The sequence below is a fragment of the Marmota marmota genome, unplaced genomic scaffold (assembly GCF_001458135.2).
Source record: "Marmota marmota marmota unplaced genomic scaffold, marMar, whole genome shotgun sequence".
In the NCBI taxonomy this organism is placed as follows: Eukaryota; Metazoa; Chordata; class Mammalia; order Rodentia; family Sciuridae; genus Marmota; species Marmota marmota.
The window spans coordinates 9,252,851-9,274,931 of NW_026000211.1; the positions used below are offsets into that span (position 1 = coordinate 9,252,851).

The 22,081-nt window shown below is 34.7% G+C and overlaps 1 long non-coding RNA gene across 1 annotated transcript in view; it reads right to left on the reverse strand.

The window, feature by feature from the left end:
- Positions 1-1,174: 1,174 nt before the first annotated feature.
- Positions 1,175-22,081, reverse strand: part of LOC125612882 — an 83,280-nt gene continuing 62,373 nt past the window's right edge. Inside the window, exons 3-4 of the long non-coding RNA XR_007343365.1 lie at positions 3,015-3,176; positions 1,175-1,311 (exon numbers count right to left, since the gene is read on the reverse strand). This is a non-coding gene — a long non-coding RNA (uncharacterized LOC125612882). The remainder of the gene's footprint in view (positions 1,312-3,014; positions 3,177-22,081) is intronic.

Below are 22,081 nucleotides of genomic sequence, written 5' to 3' on the forward strand. Positions count from 1 at the left end.
TTACTTACATGAATGTGTACTACAGATATTAAATGAAGATATTTATTTGATTCTAAATAAATTTTCTTAAGGAATATATAAATATATAATTCATATATAAGGAATATATATATTTTATAAGATCATTAATTTTGTTTTAGAGAATATGGAAATTAAAGACCTTCCTATATTTTTATTAATATAGAACAGAGCACTAAAATTTTTCCTATTTAGCATTTGATTCATCATTACTGTATTTGGAGACTGAGCATGATTCATGCATTCAGTCCAGTACATAATCTGTAAATGTTAAAGTCGTGAGTTTTTTGAAACAAGGTTCTAGGAATGAGACAGCCACAATTTTGAGCTACATTTGATCTGTTACCTTTCACCTCAAAAACTCATGCTGTATAGGAAGCACACAAACTCAGTGGCTCCAAACAAACAACAATCATTTATTATGTCGATGGATCCAGGCAAGAGAAGGAAGGGAAGTTGTAATCTTAGTTGGACCAACTGACACAGGCAGCCAGCCAAGGGTTGGCTGTCTGGGCTGGGCTGGATTCCCTGGGTGCGGTTATGTTCCATGTATCTTTTAGTTTCCTCTGGAATCCAAAGACTGGCAGGGCAGAGGCACAGAAGGAAAAAGCAGCAAAATTACAAATCTCTTGAAACCCTGCACATTATCAATCTCATCTCATCCTACTGGCTCAAACAAGCCATACTGCTAAACTCAGATTCATGTATTATGAAAGGAATTGCAGTTACATGGCAAAGAGGAGGATATAGGGAAGACGGTTCTGAATGGAATGATTTGTACTTAATATTTGCGACAAATGAGATGCCTGATAAGACACATTGAGGAGATGATGTCGATCATGAACAGTCTACTGCTTTTAGCAGGATCTCCTTCTCAAGTTTTCGTAAGTAAATTCCAAACATTCAAGGTCCCATCTTTTATATTCATGTCACCTCTGCAAACAGAGCAATATTTGGTAAGTGGACTTATCACAAAACTGAACAGGACTGCAGTACACATGAAATGGGGAATGCTATTTGTGTACTCCATTTGGCCACCATATCACTAATCCACGCAGTTTATGTTCCAGGGGCTCTAACAGCTTCATTATTATAATACTTTATTAAATCTTTCTTTCTACCAATTCTATTATAAGTAGAAAATATTAAAAAAAATCTCATCTAAAGAGCAGTTTCCTTTATGGCTATTCCTCCCTTCCATTTCCAGTTCTTCTTGGAAGCACCATTAAAGGAAAAAAAAAATCAAGATTTTGAGATTAGAAGGCAAAAGAACAATTTTCTTCTTAACAGCTCCTGCAATGGAAGAAGGACAAAGATATGGTAAAGGAGGAAAGATTCCCCAAAGAAGTTGCGTTTTCATTTATATTTTATTTCCTTTCTCATATTTAGCTTGTACCACATTCAATTTAAAGGTGCTTGTTTGCCAGTGTGATGTTCAGATCTATTACTTTATATGCTTCCAGAATAAATAGCATTTTAAAAGCTCTAACTTCAAAGCCATTGAACACACTCCAGTTCTTTCTTTGCAAACTTTGTGCACTGTGCTAATAAAAGGTTGCAACATATTTGATGAAATATATTTTCTTCTTTACCATGTACTTTTTATGTGTTTTTCAGAAAAATAAATAAAAACTATGTACATAACAGCAAATAAAATAAATATTTTGCTGCTGACTTCTGCTTTCTAGAGGATGAATTATAAATTTTCCACTGTAACAATTTTCAAGAGATGAAAATACCATCTTCCAAGACAGCTAAACAGTTTTATATTTAATTCATGTTCAAGCCATGAGAAGTGTTAAGATTTTTTTAATTATAAAATGAAGCAATGACATGATCAATCCAGTTAGCAACATTCCTCCAGTTAGTTTTTTTTTTTTTAATAATCATATGGTTTACAATTATTGAGTGATACACAGTGGTAGAACAGATGAAGTAAAATGTTTTATAAGAATGTAAAGGAAACATTAGCATTAAAGATAAAGTTATATGCCTGTAATTCACTCAGAGAAGTAGTGTTTCCTGCTTAGAACTACAGGAGGTCATCTCTGAATAAAAACTAATATTTGAACCATCTTTTACAATTTGAAAAGTACTTCTGGCCTCATTTCCCTATGAGTCGGAGGGTGACTTGTTCAAAGTTACCTAAAAAATAGGTATAGAATCCATACTCCCATATCCTGATTTTTAAACCTCATATATTTTTTTAATGGTCTACAAGTTCCACAACCTTATAAACTTTTCCACTTCTTGGGGCTTTCTCTCAAATTTCTGTAAACTCGAGTTACACCACATTTACTGGCAACATATCCCTGAGTTGTTACATAGGTGGCATGGTCTGTATTTACAACAAAATTGGGAATGTTACTGCAAGTAGAAATCTCTCGTTCTGGCTAAATCTTCAGTATCTCTTTCTGGTACCCCTAAGCCCTTTACCTCTCCAGGTTTATCGTATTTGATGACATTTGATGACAGACAATAAAGAAATGATTCCTGATTAATGCAATTTGTAACATTTCATAGTCCAAACTGATTTGAAATTTCTTTGATTCACTATGTGGGACTTAAACACACATGATTGTGTATCCATACACCAAGGATCCTGTAGCAGCAAGTGGCCTTGAGTTTTCAAAAAATATGGAAGAGAGACCAATCTGAGCAATGTTTGCAGAATTTTGTTAAACCAGACTACTTCCCTGAGACTTAAATTCATGCTCTCACTTCCCATTCAGTAAAGTTCCTAAATCTCCTTCTTCAAAAATAAATTTATGTTTTTCTGCTCTGAATGTTGAAAGCCTTCCAGCAAGTCCTAAAAGCACAGTATTTCATCTCCTGCAGTTTCAGTGAACTTTTTTCTTAATAGCTCAGTGAAACTGGAGAATAATTACTTTTTCAGTTAATGTTAAACCGATGGCATTTTTAAACAAGAAGCTGGCAGCAAATCCTGAGTCACGCTCTAGTGCTTTAGAGAGTGGTTTGGCCACTTTGCGACTCACCTCGGGAACATCAGACTTCCTCTGTTGTGCCAAGTACAGCATTAAGAAATACCAGTCGAGATAGAGAAGGATGCGGGGATCTGTTGGCTGTAGGCATAGAGTTTTGTGTCTCCACCACCTTCTATTTGAGCCCGGCTTTCCAATCCTTTCATAATCACAGTCCTTTTGCAAAGACACAGGTTGGAACAGATATGTAGATAGAAATAGGTTAACATTAATAGTGTTCACATTAATAACATTTAAGGCCTTTAATTTTTCTCTAGTTTATTTGAAAGTTGGGACAAATTCAGAGTCTTTGGCCAACCTTTTGAAATGACTTAAGACAGGAAAATCATATTTTCCAGTAGTAACTCAAATATCCTGCTTGCTATACTGATAACAAAAATGAACTATGGCAGAGGTAAGCCTTTCATAACAGCCTTTCATATAACAGATATGTTGATCAATCCGTAGACTCTGAAATGTACATTTTCATTAGTAAAATTCTGCATCAGACACTGTGAGGAAGATTTATTAATGATGAAACAGGTGGGTTATGACAACTACATCAGTAACTCTAAGACATACTAGAAGGTATTAAGTTTAATAATAGATGTACAGATAAAATATATTGTACATGGGAAAAAAATGAGTCGGTCTCTTCTTTGAAGGGGTTAAGAGATGGTGAGAGAGGGATGAGTCACAGCCAGAAGACAGGGTCAGCACTGGGTGTGACAAGGCCAGAATGGTGGGTTTCTATCAGTGCAGACACACAGGAAGCATGCAATCGGAAGCAAGCATGAGATCGATTCTGAGCTGTAAGTCTTGGGCCAGGAATCAAGATTGGGGTCACAGAGTTGGAAGTTCAGCACTGGGAAGATCAGAATGAGAAGTGAGAGGATTAGAGTTGCAGCAGTTTGGGAACAAGTAAAGACAGTTGCCAGAAAAACAACTGCAAACACTGAAAGTTATTCTCATGACTGGATTTGAGGTGCTTGGTTTGGGATGGCTCATTCTTGGGGCCAGAGTCTCCCTGTACCAATGGGCAGTGTGTGTGTGGGTGTGTTTGTGTGTGTGTGTGTGTTTGGTCTGTGCAACATCCTGATTACTATCATATTCATGAATGGAATAAAGGTTTTTGCAATCTAGAAAACAGAGAATGAATATATCACCCATAATCTAAAAATATCTTTAAGCCCTGCATTATTCATAATGATTAGACTGAGTTAATCCACTATATAACCCAATTTCAAGTCTCACTTTTAACTAAATAAACACAATGTTGGTGGCACAGAATCTCTAAGTATAAAAAAGAGGCAAACAGATGATTGGTATACTTTGGCTTTGGCCCTGGTTCTGCTATCTTTTCTTTTTTAAGAACTTTATTGTGGTATATTTTACATGTCATAAAGCTCACTCATTTTAGATACATGTCAATGGTTTTTGAAAACTTTGAGAAGTGATGTGAACATCACCATAAATCAATTTTGGGATCTTTTTCATAACCTATAAAATATTTAACTTAATTCTGGCCCAAAGCGGGTAGAAGTAGTAACCTATACTGTGTTTATTATCATCAAGATAGCAGGACAACTATAGCCACTTTGGAAGACAATTTCAAATTTTCTCAAAATGTTAAATATGTATCTACTATGTCACTTAGCACTTCTATTCCTAGGAATCTATCCAGGAGAAATGAAATATGGTGCTTTTTTATAGTTAGTCCTTTTTTCTACCATAATCTACTATCTGCCTTTATAAATTTTCCATTTCTTAACATTTTATGTAGGTAGAATCTGTGATCTCTTGATTCTGGCTTCTTTTGTTTAACAAAATGTTTTTGAGGTCCATCCATGAAGCAGGGTGTGCCAGCACTTTGTTCCGTTTCATCACCCAATACAATTCCATTGTCTGGCGAGACCATATTTTGTTTATCAGTTCACCAAATGATGGAGATCCAGGTTGTTTCCAGATTTGGGTTATTATGAATAATGCTGCTACGGACATTTCAGTGCAAATTTTTGCATGAAGATGTGTTTTCTTTCTCCTGGATAGAAACCTAGGAATAGGTGATATGGTAGATACATATTTAGCATTTTGAGAAAATAGGAGTTGTTTTCCAAAGTGGTTGTAGTTATTCTGCTATTGTGATGATGAAGACAATATCTGCTACTACTTCTATGTGATTTGGGACAGGTATTTATTTATGTACCTTCACTCCCCCACCATACACACATACATAAATACATACTGTTCAATTCTCAGAAAAATTCATTGTGGTCAATGACAATATTATTATTTATCATTCCCATATGCTGTGTTCATCACCTAATCACTCCAAAAAATTAGTAGCCTGGTATTTAACACACACACACACACACACACACACACACACACATACACATTAAGGGGAAAGACCCCAAGTAGTATAAAAGAACAAGGAAGGCTGAGACAGGAAGATCATGAGTTCAAAGCTAGCCTCTGCAACAATGAGGTGCTAAGCAACTCAGTGAAACTCTGTCTCTAAATAAAATAAAAATTGGGCTGGGGATGTGGCTCAGTGGTTGAGTGTCCCTGAGTTCAATACCCAGCACCCCCAAAAAATTAAAAAAATAAAAGAACAAGGAAATATCAGAATTACTTGATATTACTGGGTAATTTATGAATGACTAAAAAATCATGTATGAATAAATTGAGTGATATGAGTGAAACACACTGCTTTTACTGCTTTTATGCAAGAAATGTAGTGCATTTCAAAAGAGGAATCAACCTATTACTTGAGAAGTATCCCATTGTTAGTGCTGTCCCAATCTGATTATATTTCAAGCTTTGCATATGCCTGCTTTTAGAGTAACTGAATTACTTGAGGACAGAAACTGGTTCTGTTATTCTTGCTGTCCCTGGTGACTAGGGGGCATGACATACATTTGATTGTTCAAATTTGGCTACAAATATCTTTTGAGAGGTAATGTCAGTCGTACCAGAGTTAGAGCCCAATGAACATATGCCAATTAGAAGCAATGACCATGAGTATCCAAACTGCAGGACTGATACTTTGTGCTAAAACTTGTAAATCTCTTCCACTAAAGTGACCTCACTTTTGTTCTTTAAGTTAATGAATATGAATTTTCTTCCTAAGGCTAAACTAAATCTCTGGGGAGTGTGTGTGTAGGGGGGGTGCTTTTATTGCATGCATTTTATATATTGTGTTTCAGAAAAACCTAACTTCAAGATGATCCTGTGATGTCAAATTTAGGAATGACAAGCTTATGCTGAAAGAGGAGAAAAGTACATTCCATCTGTGTTAAATATCGTGTTAAATGAAACAAAATAGTATCTGGACACAACCATCATTTGTTCTTTATGCCATTTAGGCTTAGGTCTTAATAGCTTTTCAATACAATTTTTTTATATTAAGGAACTTTAACTTGAATATGTGATATTTTTCTCTCTTCTAATTGATTTTGAAAGAAGACAGACAAATAATGACAGATAAATAATTATGGTAAAAGCGATTGATAATGACTTTCAAATTACCTTTTGATTAAAACTAGAAGGATCACTTCGTGACTGATATTTTTTTATGCATCTTTAGGCACCTACTCAGGAAATGACTTGACAATAAACATCAAACGCTTTGATAAATGTTGATTGTCGACTAGGCAATCCTTTTCTTTAAACATGCACTAAGATTATAAGAAATGCTAGGGGATGTGCTATCTGCACAAAAATATTAATTACCAACTCTTATTTCCATTTTTAAACACTAGAACCAAATTAATTAGATTAAGTACATCACATGACCCAGTCAATGGCATATAAAATAGATATTAATAATGTTTGTGATTTTAATTATGTACCACTCAGGAAAATGCTCATGATAAAGTTGTACATAAATTTGAATCTCACATGTGTGAGATTCAAAATGAGTGTATTTGGGTGTGAGTGTGTATGTGTGTTTGTGTGGAGAGGGCTGTGAAGAAAAAAATGCTGAAAAAATTATACCAAAATGCAAACAGAAGTTGTGAGGGTTTTGTAATTAGAGGTACCTTCTCTTTTCTGCCATCCAATTTCTGTGTGCATTTATGTTATAGTAAAGAAAACAATAAGTAAAAATTGAAGTGAATCATTAAGACTTTAGGTTAAAAATAAATCTTTTAATTTTCTTTAGTTGTAGCACCTATTTGTTGTTAATCATGTGCTGGTAAGTTTCTTCCATAATATTTAGCTTTATTACTATTTGCATTGTTCAGATACTATTCTGATCTTCATTTCCTGGAGGAGGAAGGTGTGTCTTAGAGAATTGTGTTGAGTAAGATAAGGCCAGGAGCAAAGTACTCAGTGAAACCCCAGTTGGCTGTTCCTTCTGGAGCATACCCCCTAGCAATGCACTTGTCTGCCTCACAACTAAAACTGAAGATTGAGTGATAAACATGAGAACTTACAGTCTAAGTGCTGGAAAGAAACAGAAATATATATATTCCTTTTAGATTTGGATTTTGCTGAAACAGAATTTTCATGTGTCTGACTGAACCTCTCATTTGTAAGTCGGAACATTTGGCAAGATGAGGTCAGATTCTTGGGACAGGAAGTCAGAGAAAGCAAGTGTTGGCATGCTTCCTGGTGATTAGTTTTACTGTTCTACCCCACCCAACTCTAAACTGCTATCACATTCTTGCTTGACCTCAGAGATCACTCAGGTTTACCGGAAACCGGATTAGCTGGCCATATTTGGTACTCCTGGGCATCTTTCCATCCTCCAAATAGGAGAAGTTTTGGGAAATATGCACAGTCTAAACACCAGGAAACAGGAGTCACATCTCCTGCTCAGGGAATAGTAAAGGAAAGGACCGTTGGCGCTCCAACCCTTATCCAAGGCCAGACTGCAGGCGGGCTTTCCAGTGGGACTTTCACAGAGTGGGTGGGTCGTATTTCCTTTCTCTTTCCTGAGGATAGTCTGACTCACCCTGTCTGATCAGCTGAGACAGTTCTCTAAGAACAGCCCTGACTTAGAATTACAATAACAGCCTTTGTCTGACAGAAGAGATTTCCTGAGCCAATGTGTTGGGCCTGGAGATGAGCCGAAAACCATTTTACACTAGAACAGTTGAATTCGTCTCAAAAAAATATTTGTTTGTACAGACTGTTTGCAATTTGAATCAGGAGTAGGAGGATCCAGCTGGTGGCTACAAAGTGTGACAGCGTTTATCTGAATTAGATAGTTAAAAGGGAGCATCAATTCAGGGAAGGAATTTCTTTTCATTTGAAGTGTCTGTACTTTCCTCCTCTGCATGGTATCTCCCACTCTTCCCTTCAGAATGGAACTGAGATTTTTGTTTGGGTTTAGCCACCAAAACAAACACATACGAACAGAAGCAGCCAATGAAATGTTTTCAAATATCTTCTGATTGCATAGTAAAGTAGCTAAGAGTGATTATGAAATTACTATTTTTTAAAGATAACAATGCCATTTCCCTGCTGCTTAAAACAGTTGATAACAAATCCTAGTGGCACCTTGACGTATTCAAACTGTGATTTAAAATAATGAAGGAACTGAATAAACCAGGGTAGAACTGTGTCTGAAACTCGTGCCACTGAGTCACAGTGTAGCAATGTGTGGTGAGTTGAAAGCCTAGCTGTCGGTCTTACGTGTGCCATGCTCCGAAGAACTGGCAGAATTTTACCCATTAAAGAAATTTTTAGCCTCAATTTCCAAATTCATACATTCCTCGATCTTTGGCCCCCAAGAGGAGCAATTTGTAACAATTTCCACAGTAATAAATAAATGATCCTACCATGATGAAACAAACCATATTTAATCATGGATTTTTCTGTTGTATCCTTAATGAACATTGATTATCATCATGATTATAATGATTTTGATCGCTTACAATAAATTTTTAAATAAACACAGGTACACCTGTGAGCAGCCAGAGGAAGATCTGAAACCAATCCAACAAGAAAAGTTCTCTCTCTAACCTTCCACATTCTCAACCGCCATTAGTTTTGAAAGGGATTTAAATGAACATTAAACATTTGACAAAGCTTGCTTTTTTGTGCTCAATAATTTATTTCTTGTTAGAACAGTCTTTCAGGCTAATTAAGATGAATTGTTTGTAATTAACAGAAACCTGGCATTCATAGATTGGTTTAAAGTCTGAATTCTAAATGACTAAAAGAATAGGAACCTTGAAATTAGAAAATGATTGCTTAGTCTGTAATTTGTTGGCCCAGGAGAGTACACATTCAAGATTGGGATTGCCACACAAACTGAGCTTCTGTGGTCTCAAGTAGTACCAACATTTAAAACAGAACATGTTCCCCAACTCAGGGTTAAAAATAAGTCTTAAAAAGGGTCCAAACTGAGCACACCTTGAATAATTAGACCATTTCTCTGAAATTTGTTGGTTGATTTTCTTCAGAGATTTGCTTTATTCCTTTTTTTTTTTTCTCCTTCGAATTTCCTTTCCTTCTTCAATTCCTAGTCTAAGTGACACTTAGATGGGAAAGAATGTGCAACTGACCCAACTTGGTGACCTTGCTTAAATAACACATTTGTCTTGTCTATAAAAGCATACTGTTGAACTAGTTATTCTTTTCAGGCCCTTTTCAGGCCTAAGATGTTATAATCACAACTGTTTCTTCTTCATTCTCTTTTGTTCTCATTGTATAATGAGTAACTTGTTCTACCCAAGAGGATCCAACACAGTGGCTCTCAGACTGCTATGAGCACAGGTTGGGGAGAACCTGTTGATAGTCAGATTCCTTTGCCCCACCCCAAGGTACTCAGGTTTAAAAACTCTAGGAAGCAGCATGTTTAAGAGACACCTGCATCAACTTTGTGGAAGATATTCTGAAGACCCCTATCCCTGTGGACCAAATGGTTTGATTGATTGTTTATCTACTTTATTTAGTAACATCCTGTTAAATTGCAGATGGTACAAAACCCAGCTGGCCTCATCGATCATCATAGGTTACAAACAAATAAAATTCAGTTAATACCAGGAAAGCTAGTTGTTAAGGAATTTTGTTTGACCAAGATATCTATTTTTTTATTATAGCTTTTTATAACGGAATATAAAAAGGCAAAAAAAACCACATATGGAGACAAAGAATAAAATTTCAATTCTGACTACCAGAAAATCATTTATCAGTCTCTGGAGAAAAACAGGGTTTAAGCATGAAGATTCTGTGTGGCCCAAGCAGGTTTAAACGAAGAAAGCTGATGAATCAAGTGCATCCTTGTTTTAAGTCATCACAAGCCAGCTGGGACATTTTGTTTACATCTTGTACATTATGTTCCGAAGGAGGTTAAGACCTCTGGCAATGAGCTCCTTGGTTAACTTCAGGCCTGTCCCAGTCTCTCTGTACCTCATAGAGCAGCCCAGGAATTGGAGACCTGACTCTGTGTCAGCTTGCTTCCTGGTCTGTCCCTTAGTGTGTTCTATAGGAAGTCCACTAACATCATCTTCCTGATTTACAGACTCTTGAAAATCAAAAGGGATCAGGGAAGAGAGCTGTGCTGTACATTCTTCTTACTTTGCCATAACCCATCTCTACACTGTCTTCTGTCTCACCTTTTTAAAATCTTTAAAGTGGGATTCTGTCCCCTGTTTCAGAAAGGACAATTCCCTGACCCACAATTTCTGATGGAGTTTTTCACATTTTTTTTAAAGACGATGGTGCTGCCTGAGGGAAGTTCCCTAACTCCCTCTCCCTCCCTCCCATTTTGTCACCTTTGGAACTCCTGACCTGGGAATAGATACTCCACTTACAAAGTATAGAAGGCTATTTTATTTTTTATTCTAAGACTTATCGAACCTATTAAATTTTGTGCATCTCCATGGGTGGAGAGAGTGGGAACTACCATGAGCTGTATTGATGAAACTCATGGGATCTTTTCCCCAAAGAACCCTTAATAACATTTTGAAGAACATTAGGATCTGGTAGAGTACAGTTTCAGAAAACTTTTCTCAGGGAAGATGGCAATGGTTTTCCACCATGTGTGCCAAGGCAGTGTGAACCTGGGAAGAAACAGAAGGCTGGATTGATGGGCTGCAAGACTTTCAGGCAAAGGAAGAGTGTGACATTAGGTTAAAGGGGACATTTTTGCATATGTATTTTGAAACTTATCCTTTTCTTCTTGAGATCCACTGGCTCATAACTACTTTGAATATAAAAGTCCCTCTTTCATGTCAAATTTCTGGGTATTCCCATATGACTAAATAATTACATTGTTATTATCAATTCATTTAGACAATGCACTGTGATTAAAAGCTACTATTATAAAATAACAACAAAATACCACTACACATCTATAAAAGTGAGGAACCTCCTAAACACAACACCAAATGCTAACAAGGATGTGGAACAATAGGATCTTCCATTTATTTCTAGTGGTATACAAAAAAGGGTAAAATTATTTTTTAAAAAATTAAATACATTCTTACTATAGGATGCAGCAACTGCCTTGGTTGGTATTTATTCAAATGAGTCAAAAACTATGTCTGCACAAAAACCTTCAGATGACATTGATGGCAGCTCTATAACTGTCAAAATTTAGAAGTAACCAAGATGTGTTTTAGTAGGTGAATGCTTACATTGTGCATCCAGACAATGTAGTATTATTCCTAAATAAAATGAACCAAATTATCACACCATGACAAAACATGGAAGAAGCTTAAATGACAATTGATTAGTGAAAAAGGCCAAACTGAAAAGGCTAAAATCCTGTGCAGTTACAACTGGATGATATTCTGGAAAAGGGAAAACTATGGAGACAGTAAAAAAAAAAAAAAAAAAAAAAATCTGTGGTTTCCAGGGAGTAAAGGGGAGAGAGGAAATAGGGAGGATACAGGAAATATTTAGGGCAGTGAAAATTTCTGTGACACTGAAATGGTGGATGCACATTATACATTTGTCAAAACCTATAAAATGTACATGACCAATAGTGAGCCCTTACATAAATTATGGACTTTGAATTCTACTGATGGCTCAATGTAGGTTCTTCAGTTCTAACAAATGTGCCACTCAGATGCAGGATGTTGACAGCGGGGATGCTGTGCTCATGTGAGGACAGAGGTACATGGGAATTTTGTATGGCTAGGAACCTCAAACTGCTGCAAAAAAAGAATCTTAAAAATTAAATGATAAAATGTCCATTTATCCTGTGACACAGCAATCACATTCTTGGGCATTTATCCTAGAGAAATAAAAACTTTTGTACACAAACACAAGCTACTATGACCTTAGCAATCTACATAAGTTAATTTTAGTCTATTAATTTGTATAGAAGCTTATGATTAATTTGAAAATAGTATAATGGCAGATTGGAGGGCCCTTTGGAATGGTTTTGGGGCTGGCATATGGGGAACCATGGCCTTACGGTTAAATCACCTAATTAGAGCTTTTGTGATTCTAACACCAAGATCTCAGTCTTGCACAGGTTATTTTCACTTTATAAACTTCATTTTGATTTGCCACACACATCTGCTACTTATTGGTATTTTCACTCCAACTCTCCAATATAGAAGAATGATCAGCAAGACACAGTATACATACCAGCTCCAAGTCCACACAGACACCTTTTTTGGACTCTCTATTTTCAAAATTGAGGGTATGAAGTCTGGGCCTAGGCCTCATGACCTCAGTTGCTACTTAGCCATATTATTAGCTATTTTAGTCTTCAGCACTTGGTCTAAGAAATTCTTTTTAATGACCTAATGCATTGTTTGAAATACTTGGTAGAAGTATTTGATAGTTTAGGATTTACATTATTTACTTGTGGTCAAACTCATATTTGCTTAATTAAGATAAGCATAATTTGTCACTCTGGTTTTTATACTTATAATACAATTATCCTTTTCCAGGTAACTGTTATATGCCAGGAGCTGGTAGTTTATGTATATGACTAACAGTCTCACTAGAATCCTGAAAGATAAACATTGCTCCATTTTACAGATTAAAGAGCTATAATAGCAAGAGGTCAAGAAATTTGATGATGATGACGATGGTAGTTAATAAGTAGCAGAACTGTTATCTGATCCCAAGTATATAAAATATTTAAATGATGGTGGTAATGAAGTGAAGATTAATTTCCAGTTCTAAAAACAAGAATCATTATAGCATGTTTATCATTACACCTAGTGGAAAAAAACCCAAGATCTAAACCAGACTGCCTGGATTAGAATCTTAGTTACATAATTTACATGCTGTGTGATTTTAGGCAAGCTGTTTACCTCATTGTGTTTCCATTACCCATATTTAAAAGGGGATAATAATATGCTTAGAGATTCAAATGAATCGGTATATGTAAATATGTTTAGAACAGTCTCTGGCACATAAGTACTTATTCTATGTAGTTATTACTGCTGTCATCAAAGATGAAAATATTTTGGTGACATCATTGTAACACTACTATTGTACAGAATTTACAAGTTTTCAGCACCAATGACCACCACTTGAAATTCTGATTATATGATATTCTGGAACTCACTGGAATTGACAGGTTCCTGCCTTTAACTGGTTTGATTGAATTCATCACTGAACACTCTCTCAGGATCCTCAGATTGCTGGCCAGCCAACATCTTTCTGATTGTAGAAATGGCAAGACAGTTCAAATGAAGGCTGTAGAGCCAGAAATTTTTATTTTTTGAAAATCTGATGGAGCATAAGCTTTATAGTATACTTTTATTGAGAAGAATATGAGATTAATCTTATCTGTTTGTTTATAATATTGGGACCTGGGGTACCTTAGTGTCAGTGTTGATAAGAATTCAAGGTATTATGAAATATGTTTAGAAATGTATTTGTGAGTCTTGATATTCTATAATAAAAGTGTTTTAAAACCTCATAGTTGCTATATGGTAGGCTTACATAGTTTGAAATTACATTAGTGGTAGAAACATCAACTTTGCTGACATCAGATACATTTCTCCCTGAGAGAAAGGTTGAAAACAGCATTATGAGACAGTTAATCAGAGAGAGATGCTGTATTTTTGACATGACCTGATGTTCATGCACTGGGGCTAATATGGTTATATTCAGCATTTCATGTACAAAATACAGGTAACTCATTTGTGGCAGAGTATAGTTCACAAAAGCTTTCCTCTGCTCATCTTTTAAGATAAAAATTTAAATTTCTGTAACCGTATTTTCAAACCACAACTGTTTGTTCTGTGTTCGTATTTTTCTTTGGTCTTAAAATCACCTTTTTGTTTTTCTAACAGCCACATGAGAAGCTACAGCTATGGTTGAGCTCTGATTCTGTATTCAAAGATAATCAATTTTACACAGGTTGGGTCTGATGCAAATGGACCAAAAGGCAGCATATGAAGTATATTTCCTTTTATGCCAGGCCATTAGTAGCAATGTGCATGAGAAAAATTAGGACTATAGCAGTTACAAACCAGAGTACTGTAACATAACTAACTTATAATTTATTTTTGAAAATAGAAGTATACAAGCAATTTGGAGAAAATAGCTCACTACATAGTTTCCAGATACTTAGGTAAGTAGTTACCATGAACAGACCTTAGTTATTTCATCTCTGGATGGCTCAAAACGAATATGCCAGGTGAAATGTGTTTAATGGTGAAAACAATAAAAGAAGATAATGCTTAAACTGAAAAACACTCCAGGAGAACGTACAGAGTGAGGGCCATCAAGAAGCAGCTTGCAATGTTTCTCTCTCTGTTCCCAGAACCCCTGGGGCGAGGCTTACACCAGGAAAGGAATGTGCATCTCATTAAAAATTGTAGTCTTGAAAATGTTGTAAATCTTTCATTTCCCACTCAAGAATTTAGTCCTCCTGCAGCCTGACAGAGAAAGGAAGCAAGGGCTTTCTTCTTTCTCTTAAGTTAATTAAGAGTCTGCTGTACTTCTCAAGGGTTTTTATTCTTACAAAGAAAAAAATGAAGGAAAACGTGATTAAAAATGTAATCGATGCTTCTTCAAAGAAATTAACATCATGCACATGGGAATAATATCACTGCAAAATAAAATTTTAGCTATTGCATTTTAAACCAACATAGTCAGATGTGCATGGCTGGGAAACATGGATTAAGTGAATATTGTTAGTATCTACAGCATTTGTAGAAACTTCTGAAGACAGCAATTGAGTCATTTAGGTGGAGTATGAAGCATATTTCTGTTCTATTGCACTCTAAATTGGTTAAATATGAAATGAGGAATTCTGATAAAAATGGAATACAGTACTACTAGTAGACGTAAGTCATCAGCAACAAACACATTTTTACAACCACAAAATACTATAAGACAATTACTACCCAATACTGGATAATGGATTCAGAAAATTGTGGTTTGTCTTTATGAAAAGAGTTTGCTATAAACTCAATCTGGTTGTTAGCGTGCATTCCAAGGGTGACCACCAAAGAAACAAATTCACAGAAGACATACACAAAAGGGCCCGGGAAGAAAGGATCTGTTCATTGGTCTTTTTCCTTAGTCACTCTAGAATATCTGTAGTCCTGCCAACTACGACTGCAAAGGAAACAAACATATGTGTGGTCTAATTAGAGGAGTCAGAAGTCACTAATGACTTAGAACTCACATGTACATATTTTTAAAATTCAGAATAGTTAGCAAATGAGCTATTTGGTATCCAGCTGCAAACTCTTTATTACCATTTGCCACTATGGAAATGGAAAGTGAGTATTTAGAAACATTTATAATAATTTAGCAGAATAATTTTATGCTTATTGATTCTAATAATAAAAAATTAGAGGTTATACTTTGTATATTCTTTTGCAGTTTTCTTTTTTTAGTAGCTTGGTTTTATTTTTTTAACAAAGTAGTCATTCTGCAACGAACTGGGGAAAGAAAAAGAAAAAGTCTGGCGATTCACCATAAGAGTGGGAAAAGCTAAGTCTGGATTCCAGTTAAGAGCAAATAGACTAGATAAACCAACAAGAACACTACACGGCCAAATCCAGACCACTGACTTTTTCTAATGGTACACAAATGTATCTATCTTTACAAATGAACATTTGCTATTGATTTGATCATAGGGAACACTGAATTTGAACCCCGATTGAACAAAATACATTATACCCCTTCCAAACAATTAAAAAATAATTCTGTTCTTATTAGCAGATCTGTTACCAAAAAGTTTAGCCAACTTGTGGAAATTTTGCTCCCCTATTTTATATGTGCTTACATTATTACCTCAAATTTTCCTCATGGGTCAAAAAGCCTCAAATCTTTACTATCTTCCCCTTTACAGAAGAAACTTGCTAACCACTATGAGGGAGAAATGTTTTCCAACATTTGAGTGTTCTTATAAATGCAAAAATGTGAATGCTTTCCAAGTTCATACAATAAATGTTAGACACCTAGTAACACCTAGTAATGTCATTCAAGTGCATGCAGATATTACTGTAAGACCATCCAAATTAAAGTTTTCTAAATTTGTAACTTTCTTATTTATTTATTTTTGCAGTGCTGAGGATTGAACCCAGGGCTTCTTGCCTGCTAGGCAAGTACTCTACCACTGATCTACATTTCTAGCCCCAAATTTATAACATTAAGCATTTATTCATGTGTTTTATATATTTTTTATTAAAATAACACAGAAAATTGTTTTTCAAAAAGAAAGATTTTTTCATGAGAACTGAAAGACTCCAATCCTTTTCAAACCCAATCTAACTCTCCAGAGGTAAATTTTAAAGATTTCTCTTTTAAGTTCTGCTAGCATGCAAAACATAATTCTGAATAACTTGTGTCTTTACCATTTATCAGCTTCAGATATAAACTCTTGAATCCTTCTGTAGAAGGGGAGGATTTAGCTTAATATTAACTCTTTCTCTAACTTCCTAAATTAAAGAAGGTAAATTTAGTTAGTCTATTGGTATTGCCCCTTTAAATCATATAGAAACATGGTTAATTCTTTTTCTGTCAGCTTTAAACATCTTCTGAAGCTTCAATTTTTTCAGGCACCCATTCTTCCCTGTGCATCTCTCCACAAATCTTTCTCTCTTCTATGTCAGCTGTACCCATGTACAGGCAAGACTGGTAACTTTTATATTCAGATTTGTGAATATTTCATATTTTTGTTGTGGTTTTTTAAGCCAGTGTTAATATTTAAAAATGAATATACCTCTTTTTTACTTTTTTTCCATGTCCCCAGTGCAGTGATTGCTCTAAGGGTAGGTTTACAACCCAAGTTAGTTCTACAAGACTCAATTCTAGGACTTCTGTTTTTACTATTGGAAAAAAGACCTAGATCTCGCCTTCAAAAACCTCTATGCTATCTTTATTTGATCATCAGTTTTTGGTTTCCATTTCTTTCTTATTCCCTCTTTGCCTTTTTATTTTATAATCTGGGAAGTGTTTTGTACTGTATATTTTTTCAGCTGACTAATGTGATCTTCAACACAGTATGTAGTTTCCTGACAAACTTAGTTTTAATTTCCATGTGCTGTGCCTTAGTCTATGATGATGCCTATCTCCTAGCAACTGCTTCTTATCTCATGTTATGTGTATTATCAAACCTCTTAAGCACTTGGAATTGTTTGAAATTCTCCATTTTCTTTACCCCCAAATCAGTGATCCTCATTGTGGTGATATTTTGCTTTTATAATCTAGTGTTACAGAGATGTCCATTGTCCTGTGATCCCAGACTATGAAGGAGTCTCCTGTGGTTCCTTCTGACACCTTCCTCGTTTGTGGAGCATCACAGATAGGATTTGTGGAGCTGGGGTAGAGGCCATGTGGAGCAGGAGAAGATTATGCTTTCCATAAAATGAAAGACCCTTTAAAGCATCCATTGAGAGGCAATAGTGGGAGCAAAGAAATTCTTTACTGGGACTTCATCTAGAAATCAGCCTCCATTTGGATGCATTCCAACTGGAAGAAGATATGATGGACATCAAAATTAGTTGCAGTATAATGACAACCGTACAGACTGGTCTTCTAAATGTATTCAGTTTTCTGATTAGACTGGCATGTTCTGACAGTTTATTCATTTATTAGTTGAATTGTTTGGGTTTTTTTTTTTGGTATAAGGTTTTTTAAAATTCTTTATATATTCTACATATTATTCCTCTGTCAGAAGAGTAGCTAGCAAAGATGTTCTCGCATTCTGTAGGTTCTCTCTTCACATTCCTACTTGCTTCCTTATAAAGCAGAAGCTTTATGATTTGACTGCATGTGCTTTTTAAACATCTGCCATCATCATTTTGGCCTTGATGAGGCATTTAGTAATGATTTTATATGACTTTTTCTTCTGTCTGCAAGCAAGACTACTTTAGTACAATATGTCAATTCCTTCCAAATCCTGTTTTAGTCATTGACTTAATGTTATTTACCAACTACTACATTAAGAGGAAAAAATGTTTAACTGAATAAAAATTGCAATATGTATTAATGTTCAACTGGTAACAATTAAGAAATGTTAGATGAAAAATAATGACCATAAAGGTCTGATCTGATAAAAGTAGCTGAAATCACTTTCATGTGGCACACAGAGTCTATGGTAGAGGTGATTAATATTTGTAAATAAAATATTATGGATCTAATTTCACACTGTTAAAAATGATTAATTAAAATCAATACTGAAAAGAAACAAGATCTTTAAAGCAATATGTATACAACCTAAAATGAAGTTCTAAAGGACAAGTTGATTAGGTCATTCACTGTGGTCACTGTTTTCCCTTTTTTAAAAGTTTTTAGATGAAGTCAGAAACATGTGCCACATTAGACACCATGTTTAGCGAACCATGTTGGTTTGGAAAGTTGTGGACAGATGTATAATTTATGAAAATGTATTTTATGTTTTTAACTTCATATGTAAAATCTTATAAGCTTGTGACACCCACTTCCCATTTTCTTTCACATCCCTAGCAGTTGTCCCAATTCCAAATGTTCCCTGTCTTACCATTTTTTGATGTCTCTAAAGCTCTCTAATCACTTAAAATTATTCTCGTGAATCCAGTCATTGTTATATGCTACTTATCACATTAATTAGACCAAACCATTCAGTAGAGTCTTTTATTTGAAATTATGCATTCATGTTGTCTTCTGGGATTGAATGTCTTACTTTCATGGCACTGAAATTGTTATAAGTTCTAAAGGAAAGGGAATATCTAATGACTGATTACATTTTGTTTTTGACAGATTGTCAAATCATTAAGGGCCAATATGATGACTATAAATATGTACCAAACAAGTATTATAAGAATGTTATTATTTTAAACATGTAATTTGGTAATATTATAAAATTTATCTAAATAATTAAAGAAAACAATAAAACCAATACAATTTTCTACATTTTTGGAAATCATTAAGTGAATATTATAATTTTATATTTAATGCAACCAAGGAAAATTGAGAAATCATATACTCTGATGTGACATGACCTTAAAATTTTACTGAAGTTGTATGATAATATAGATCCCATATCTTTTTCAGTGAGCATTTAAAAACAATGAACATTTAGAAAACATGTAGCAGGAAGAAAAGAAAGCTATTAATAAAGATCTCTATTTTTAAATTAGATCTCAGTTTAATTTGAAATTTAAGGAGTATTATGGTTTGTTACCCAAAGGCTCATGTATTGAAGGCCTGGTCTCTAATGCAGTAGTTTTCAGAGGTGGGACTTTGGGGAACGACTGACATATGAGGCCTCTGACTTCATCAGTTCATTAACCTATTTAGGACTGAATGGACTGTTGAGAGGTAGTGGAAAGTGTAGGAGGTGGAACACAGTGAAATGGAGTGGGTCCTTGAGAATGTGCTCTTGGGGGACTATATCTTGTCCCTGGATCCTTTTTCTTTTCTCTCTCTGCCTTCCAGCTGCCATGAGATGAGCAGTTCTGTTCTACCACACCATCTTTGCCATGATGTTCTGCCTCACCACAGGCCTATAGTAATGGAGCCAGATGACCATAAATTGAAACCTCTGAAACCATGAGCTAAAATAAATCTTTCTTCCTCTAAGTTGTTTATGTATTAAGTATTTAGGTCACAAAAATGAAAAGATGACCAATACAGGGAGATATTTAACAATATTCCTGACATGATTTTCCATTATAAATCAATATTTTCATAATATTTATAATAAAATCAGCCTATTTTAGAATACTGCTTACTATAGTACATTTTCATACCATGAAATAAATATTTCTTATCTTTTATTTTTTGTGGTAGTAAAAATTGAACCCAGGGCCTCACACATGCTAGACCATCACTCTATCACTGAGCCATATCCCCAGCCCAAGAAAGTATTATATTAAGATAAGTTGAACTATAAAATACTGTAAATAACCAATTTATTGTCTCCAAGTCACTCATTCTAAATATAATTGGGACTTCAAAGGAACAAGGTTCTCATTCAACCAATATTCAGAGGAGTGTGTACTAAATGAAGACTGGCGGAAAAAATGAGGCATGCTTAACAAACTAGAGATAAGTCACATAGAGGGGAAAACAACTTGTCAATGATCAAAACACATGTTACTTACAGACGTAGGTTTATGAACAACATATCTTAAGTTTCCAAGTGAATTATTTAGAACCTATAGCACACTGCTCCTACGTATCTGCAGAAAACACAAATTAACTTTGATTAAGCAGAAATAATAAAGTCAAAGTTATTAATGAGCTCACAGAATCAAGGTAAAGTCTGAAGATTTAGGGTGTAGAACTAGAATACAACCAGAGGAGTTGTAAATTCAGCCAAGTTTAAGCCATAGGAAAATTGTGGTTAAGATGGCTCTATGAGGGGCTGGGGTGGTGGCTCAGTGGTAAAGCACCTGCCTGGCATGTGCAGGGCACTGGGTTCAATGCTGAGCACCGCATATAAAAAAAAATAAAATAAAGGTCCATTGACAACTAAAAACATATTAAAAAAAAAAAGATGGCTCTGTGAGATACTTGATAATTTTACCAGTGGACTCATGACTCTAGAGCTAGAGCTATGATTCTTTAAAACATAATTTTATTAAAGTATACTTTATACAGAATAATATATTTATTTTAATGTGCAATCAAATACCTTTGTAACATGGTAAAGACAGAAAACATTTTCATCCCCTGCATATTTCCTTCTGTCAATCTTCAGTTTGCTCCCCCTTTCCAGTACTTGTCTATTTTATCACTTCATATTAACTTGGCCTTGTCTAGATCATCATATGAATCAAAGAATACAACTAATGTAGTCTTTGCATTTAGTTATTTTCTTTTAAAATAATGTTTTGAGATTCATCCATATTGCATATATGTTTTAGCTAGTTTTTTTTTTTTTTTTTGTACTCAATACTGTTTGATCAATATGTCACAATTTGTTTATGGACTCACAGGTTGATGGGCATTTGTATTAGTTTGAACTATTATTCTAATGCTCCTATCAACATTTTTGAATAGGCCTTTGGATGCACATACATTTTCATTTACTTTTGCTAAATTAATAAAAATGTAATAACTACATTTTATTGTAAGTGTATGTTTCATTTTATAAGAAACAGACAAAAAGTTTTCAAAGTTGCTGCCTCATTTTACAGTTCTACTAGCAATGTATAAAATTTCCACATTCTCACTAATATTTCATACTATAACTATTTGAAATTTTATTTACTCTAGTGGGTACTAAGAAGGATTTCAATTTATATCTCATTAGAAACTAATGATATTGAGCAGAATTTCATATGTTTATTGATCTTCTATTTTGGGTTGTCTGTTTAAGTCTCTCGATCATTTTTATTGTTTTTTTTTAAGTGAGTTATAAGGATTTACCTTATATTCTAGAGAAAGTACTTTGCCAGTTACATGTTTCCAGACATCTCTCCCAGTTGGGCTGGAGTTTTTATTTTCTTTATGATGATTTTTGAAAAGCAGAATTAATTTGTCAAAATCTGTTGTATTATTTAAAATGCTTAATGTTTTTTAGGTACTCTATAAAACCTTTGCTCATGAAGATTATAAACATTTTCTTCTTTTTAACCATTTTGCATATTTGTTACTTTGATGTTTACATTTAAATATATGATCCAATATGAATCAATTTTGAGGATGAAGCAACACACTATTTCTTCCAGGGCTTTTTTTTTTTTTTTTTTTTTTTTTAATATACA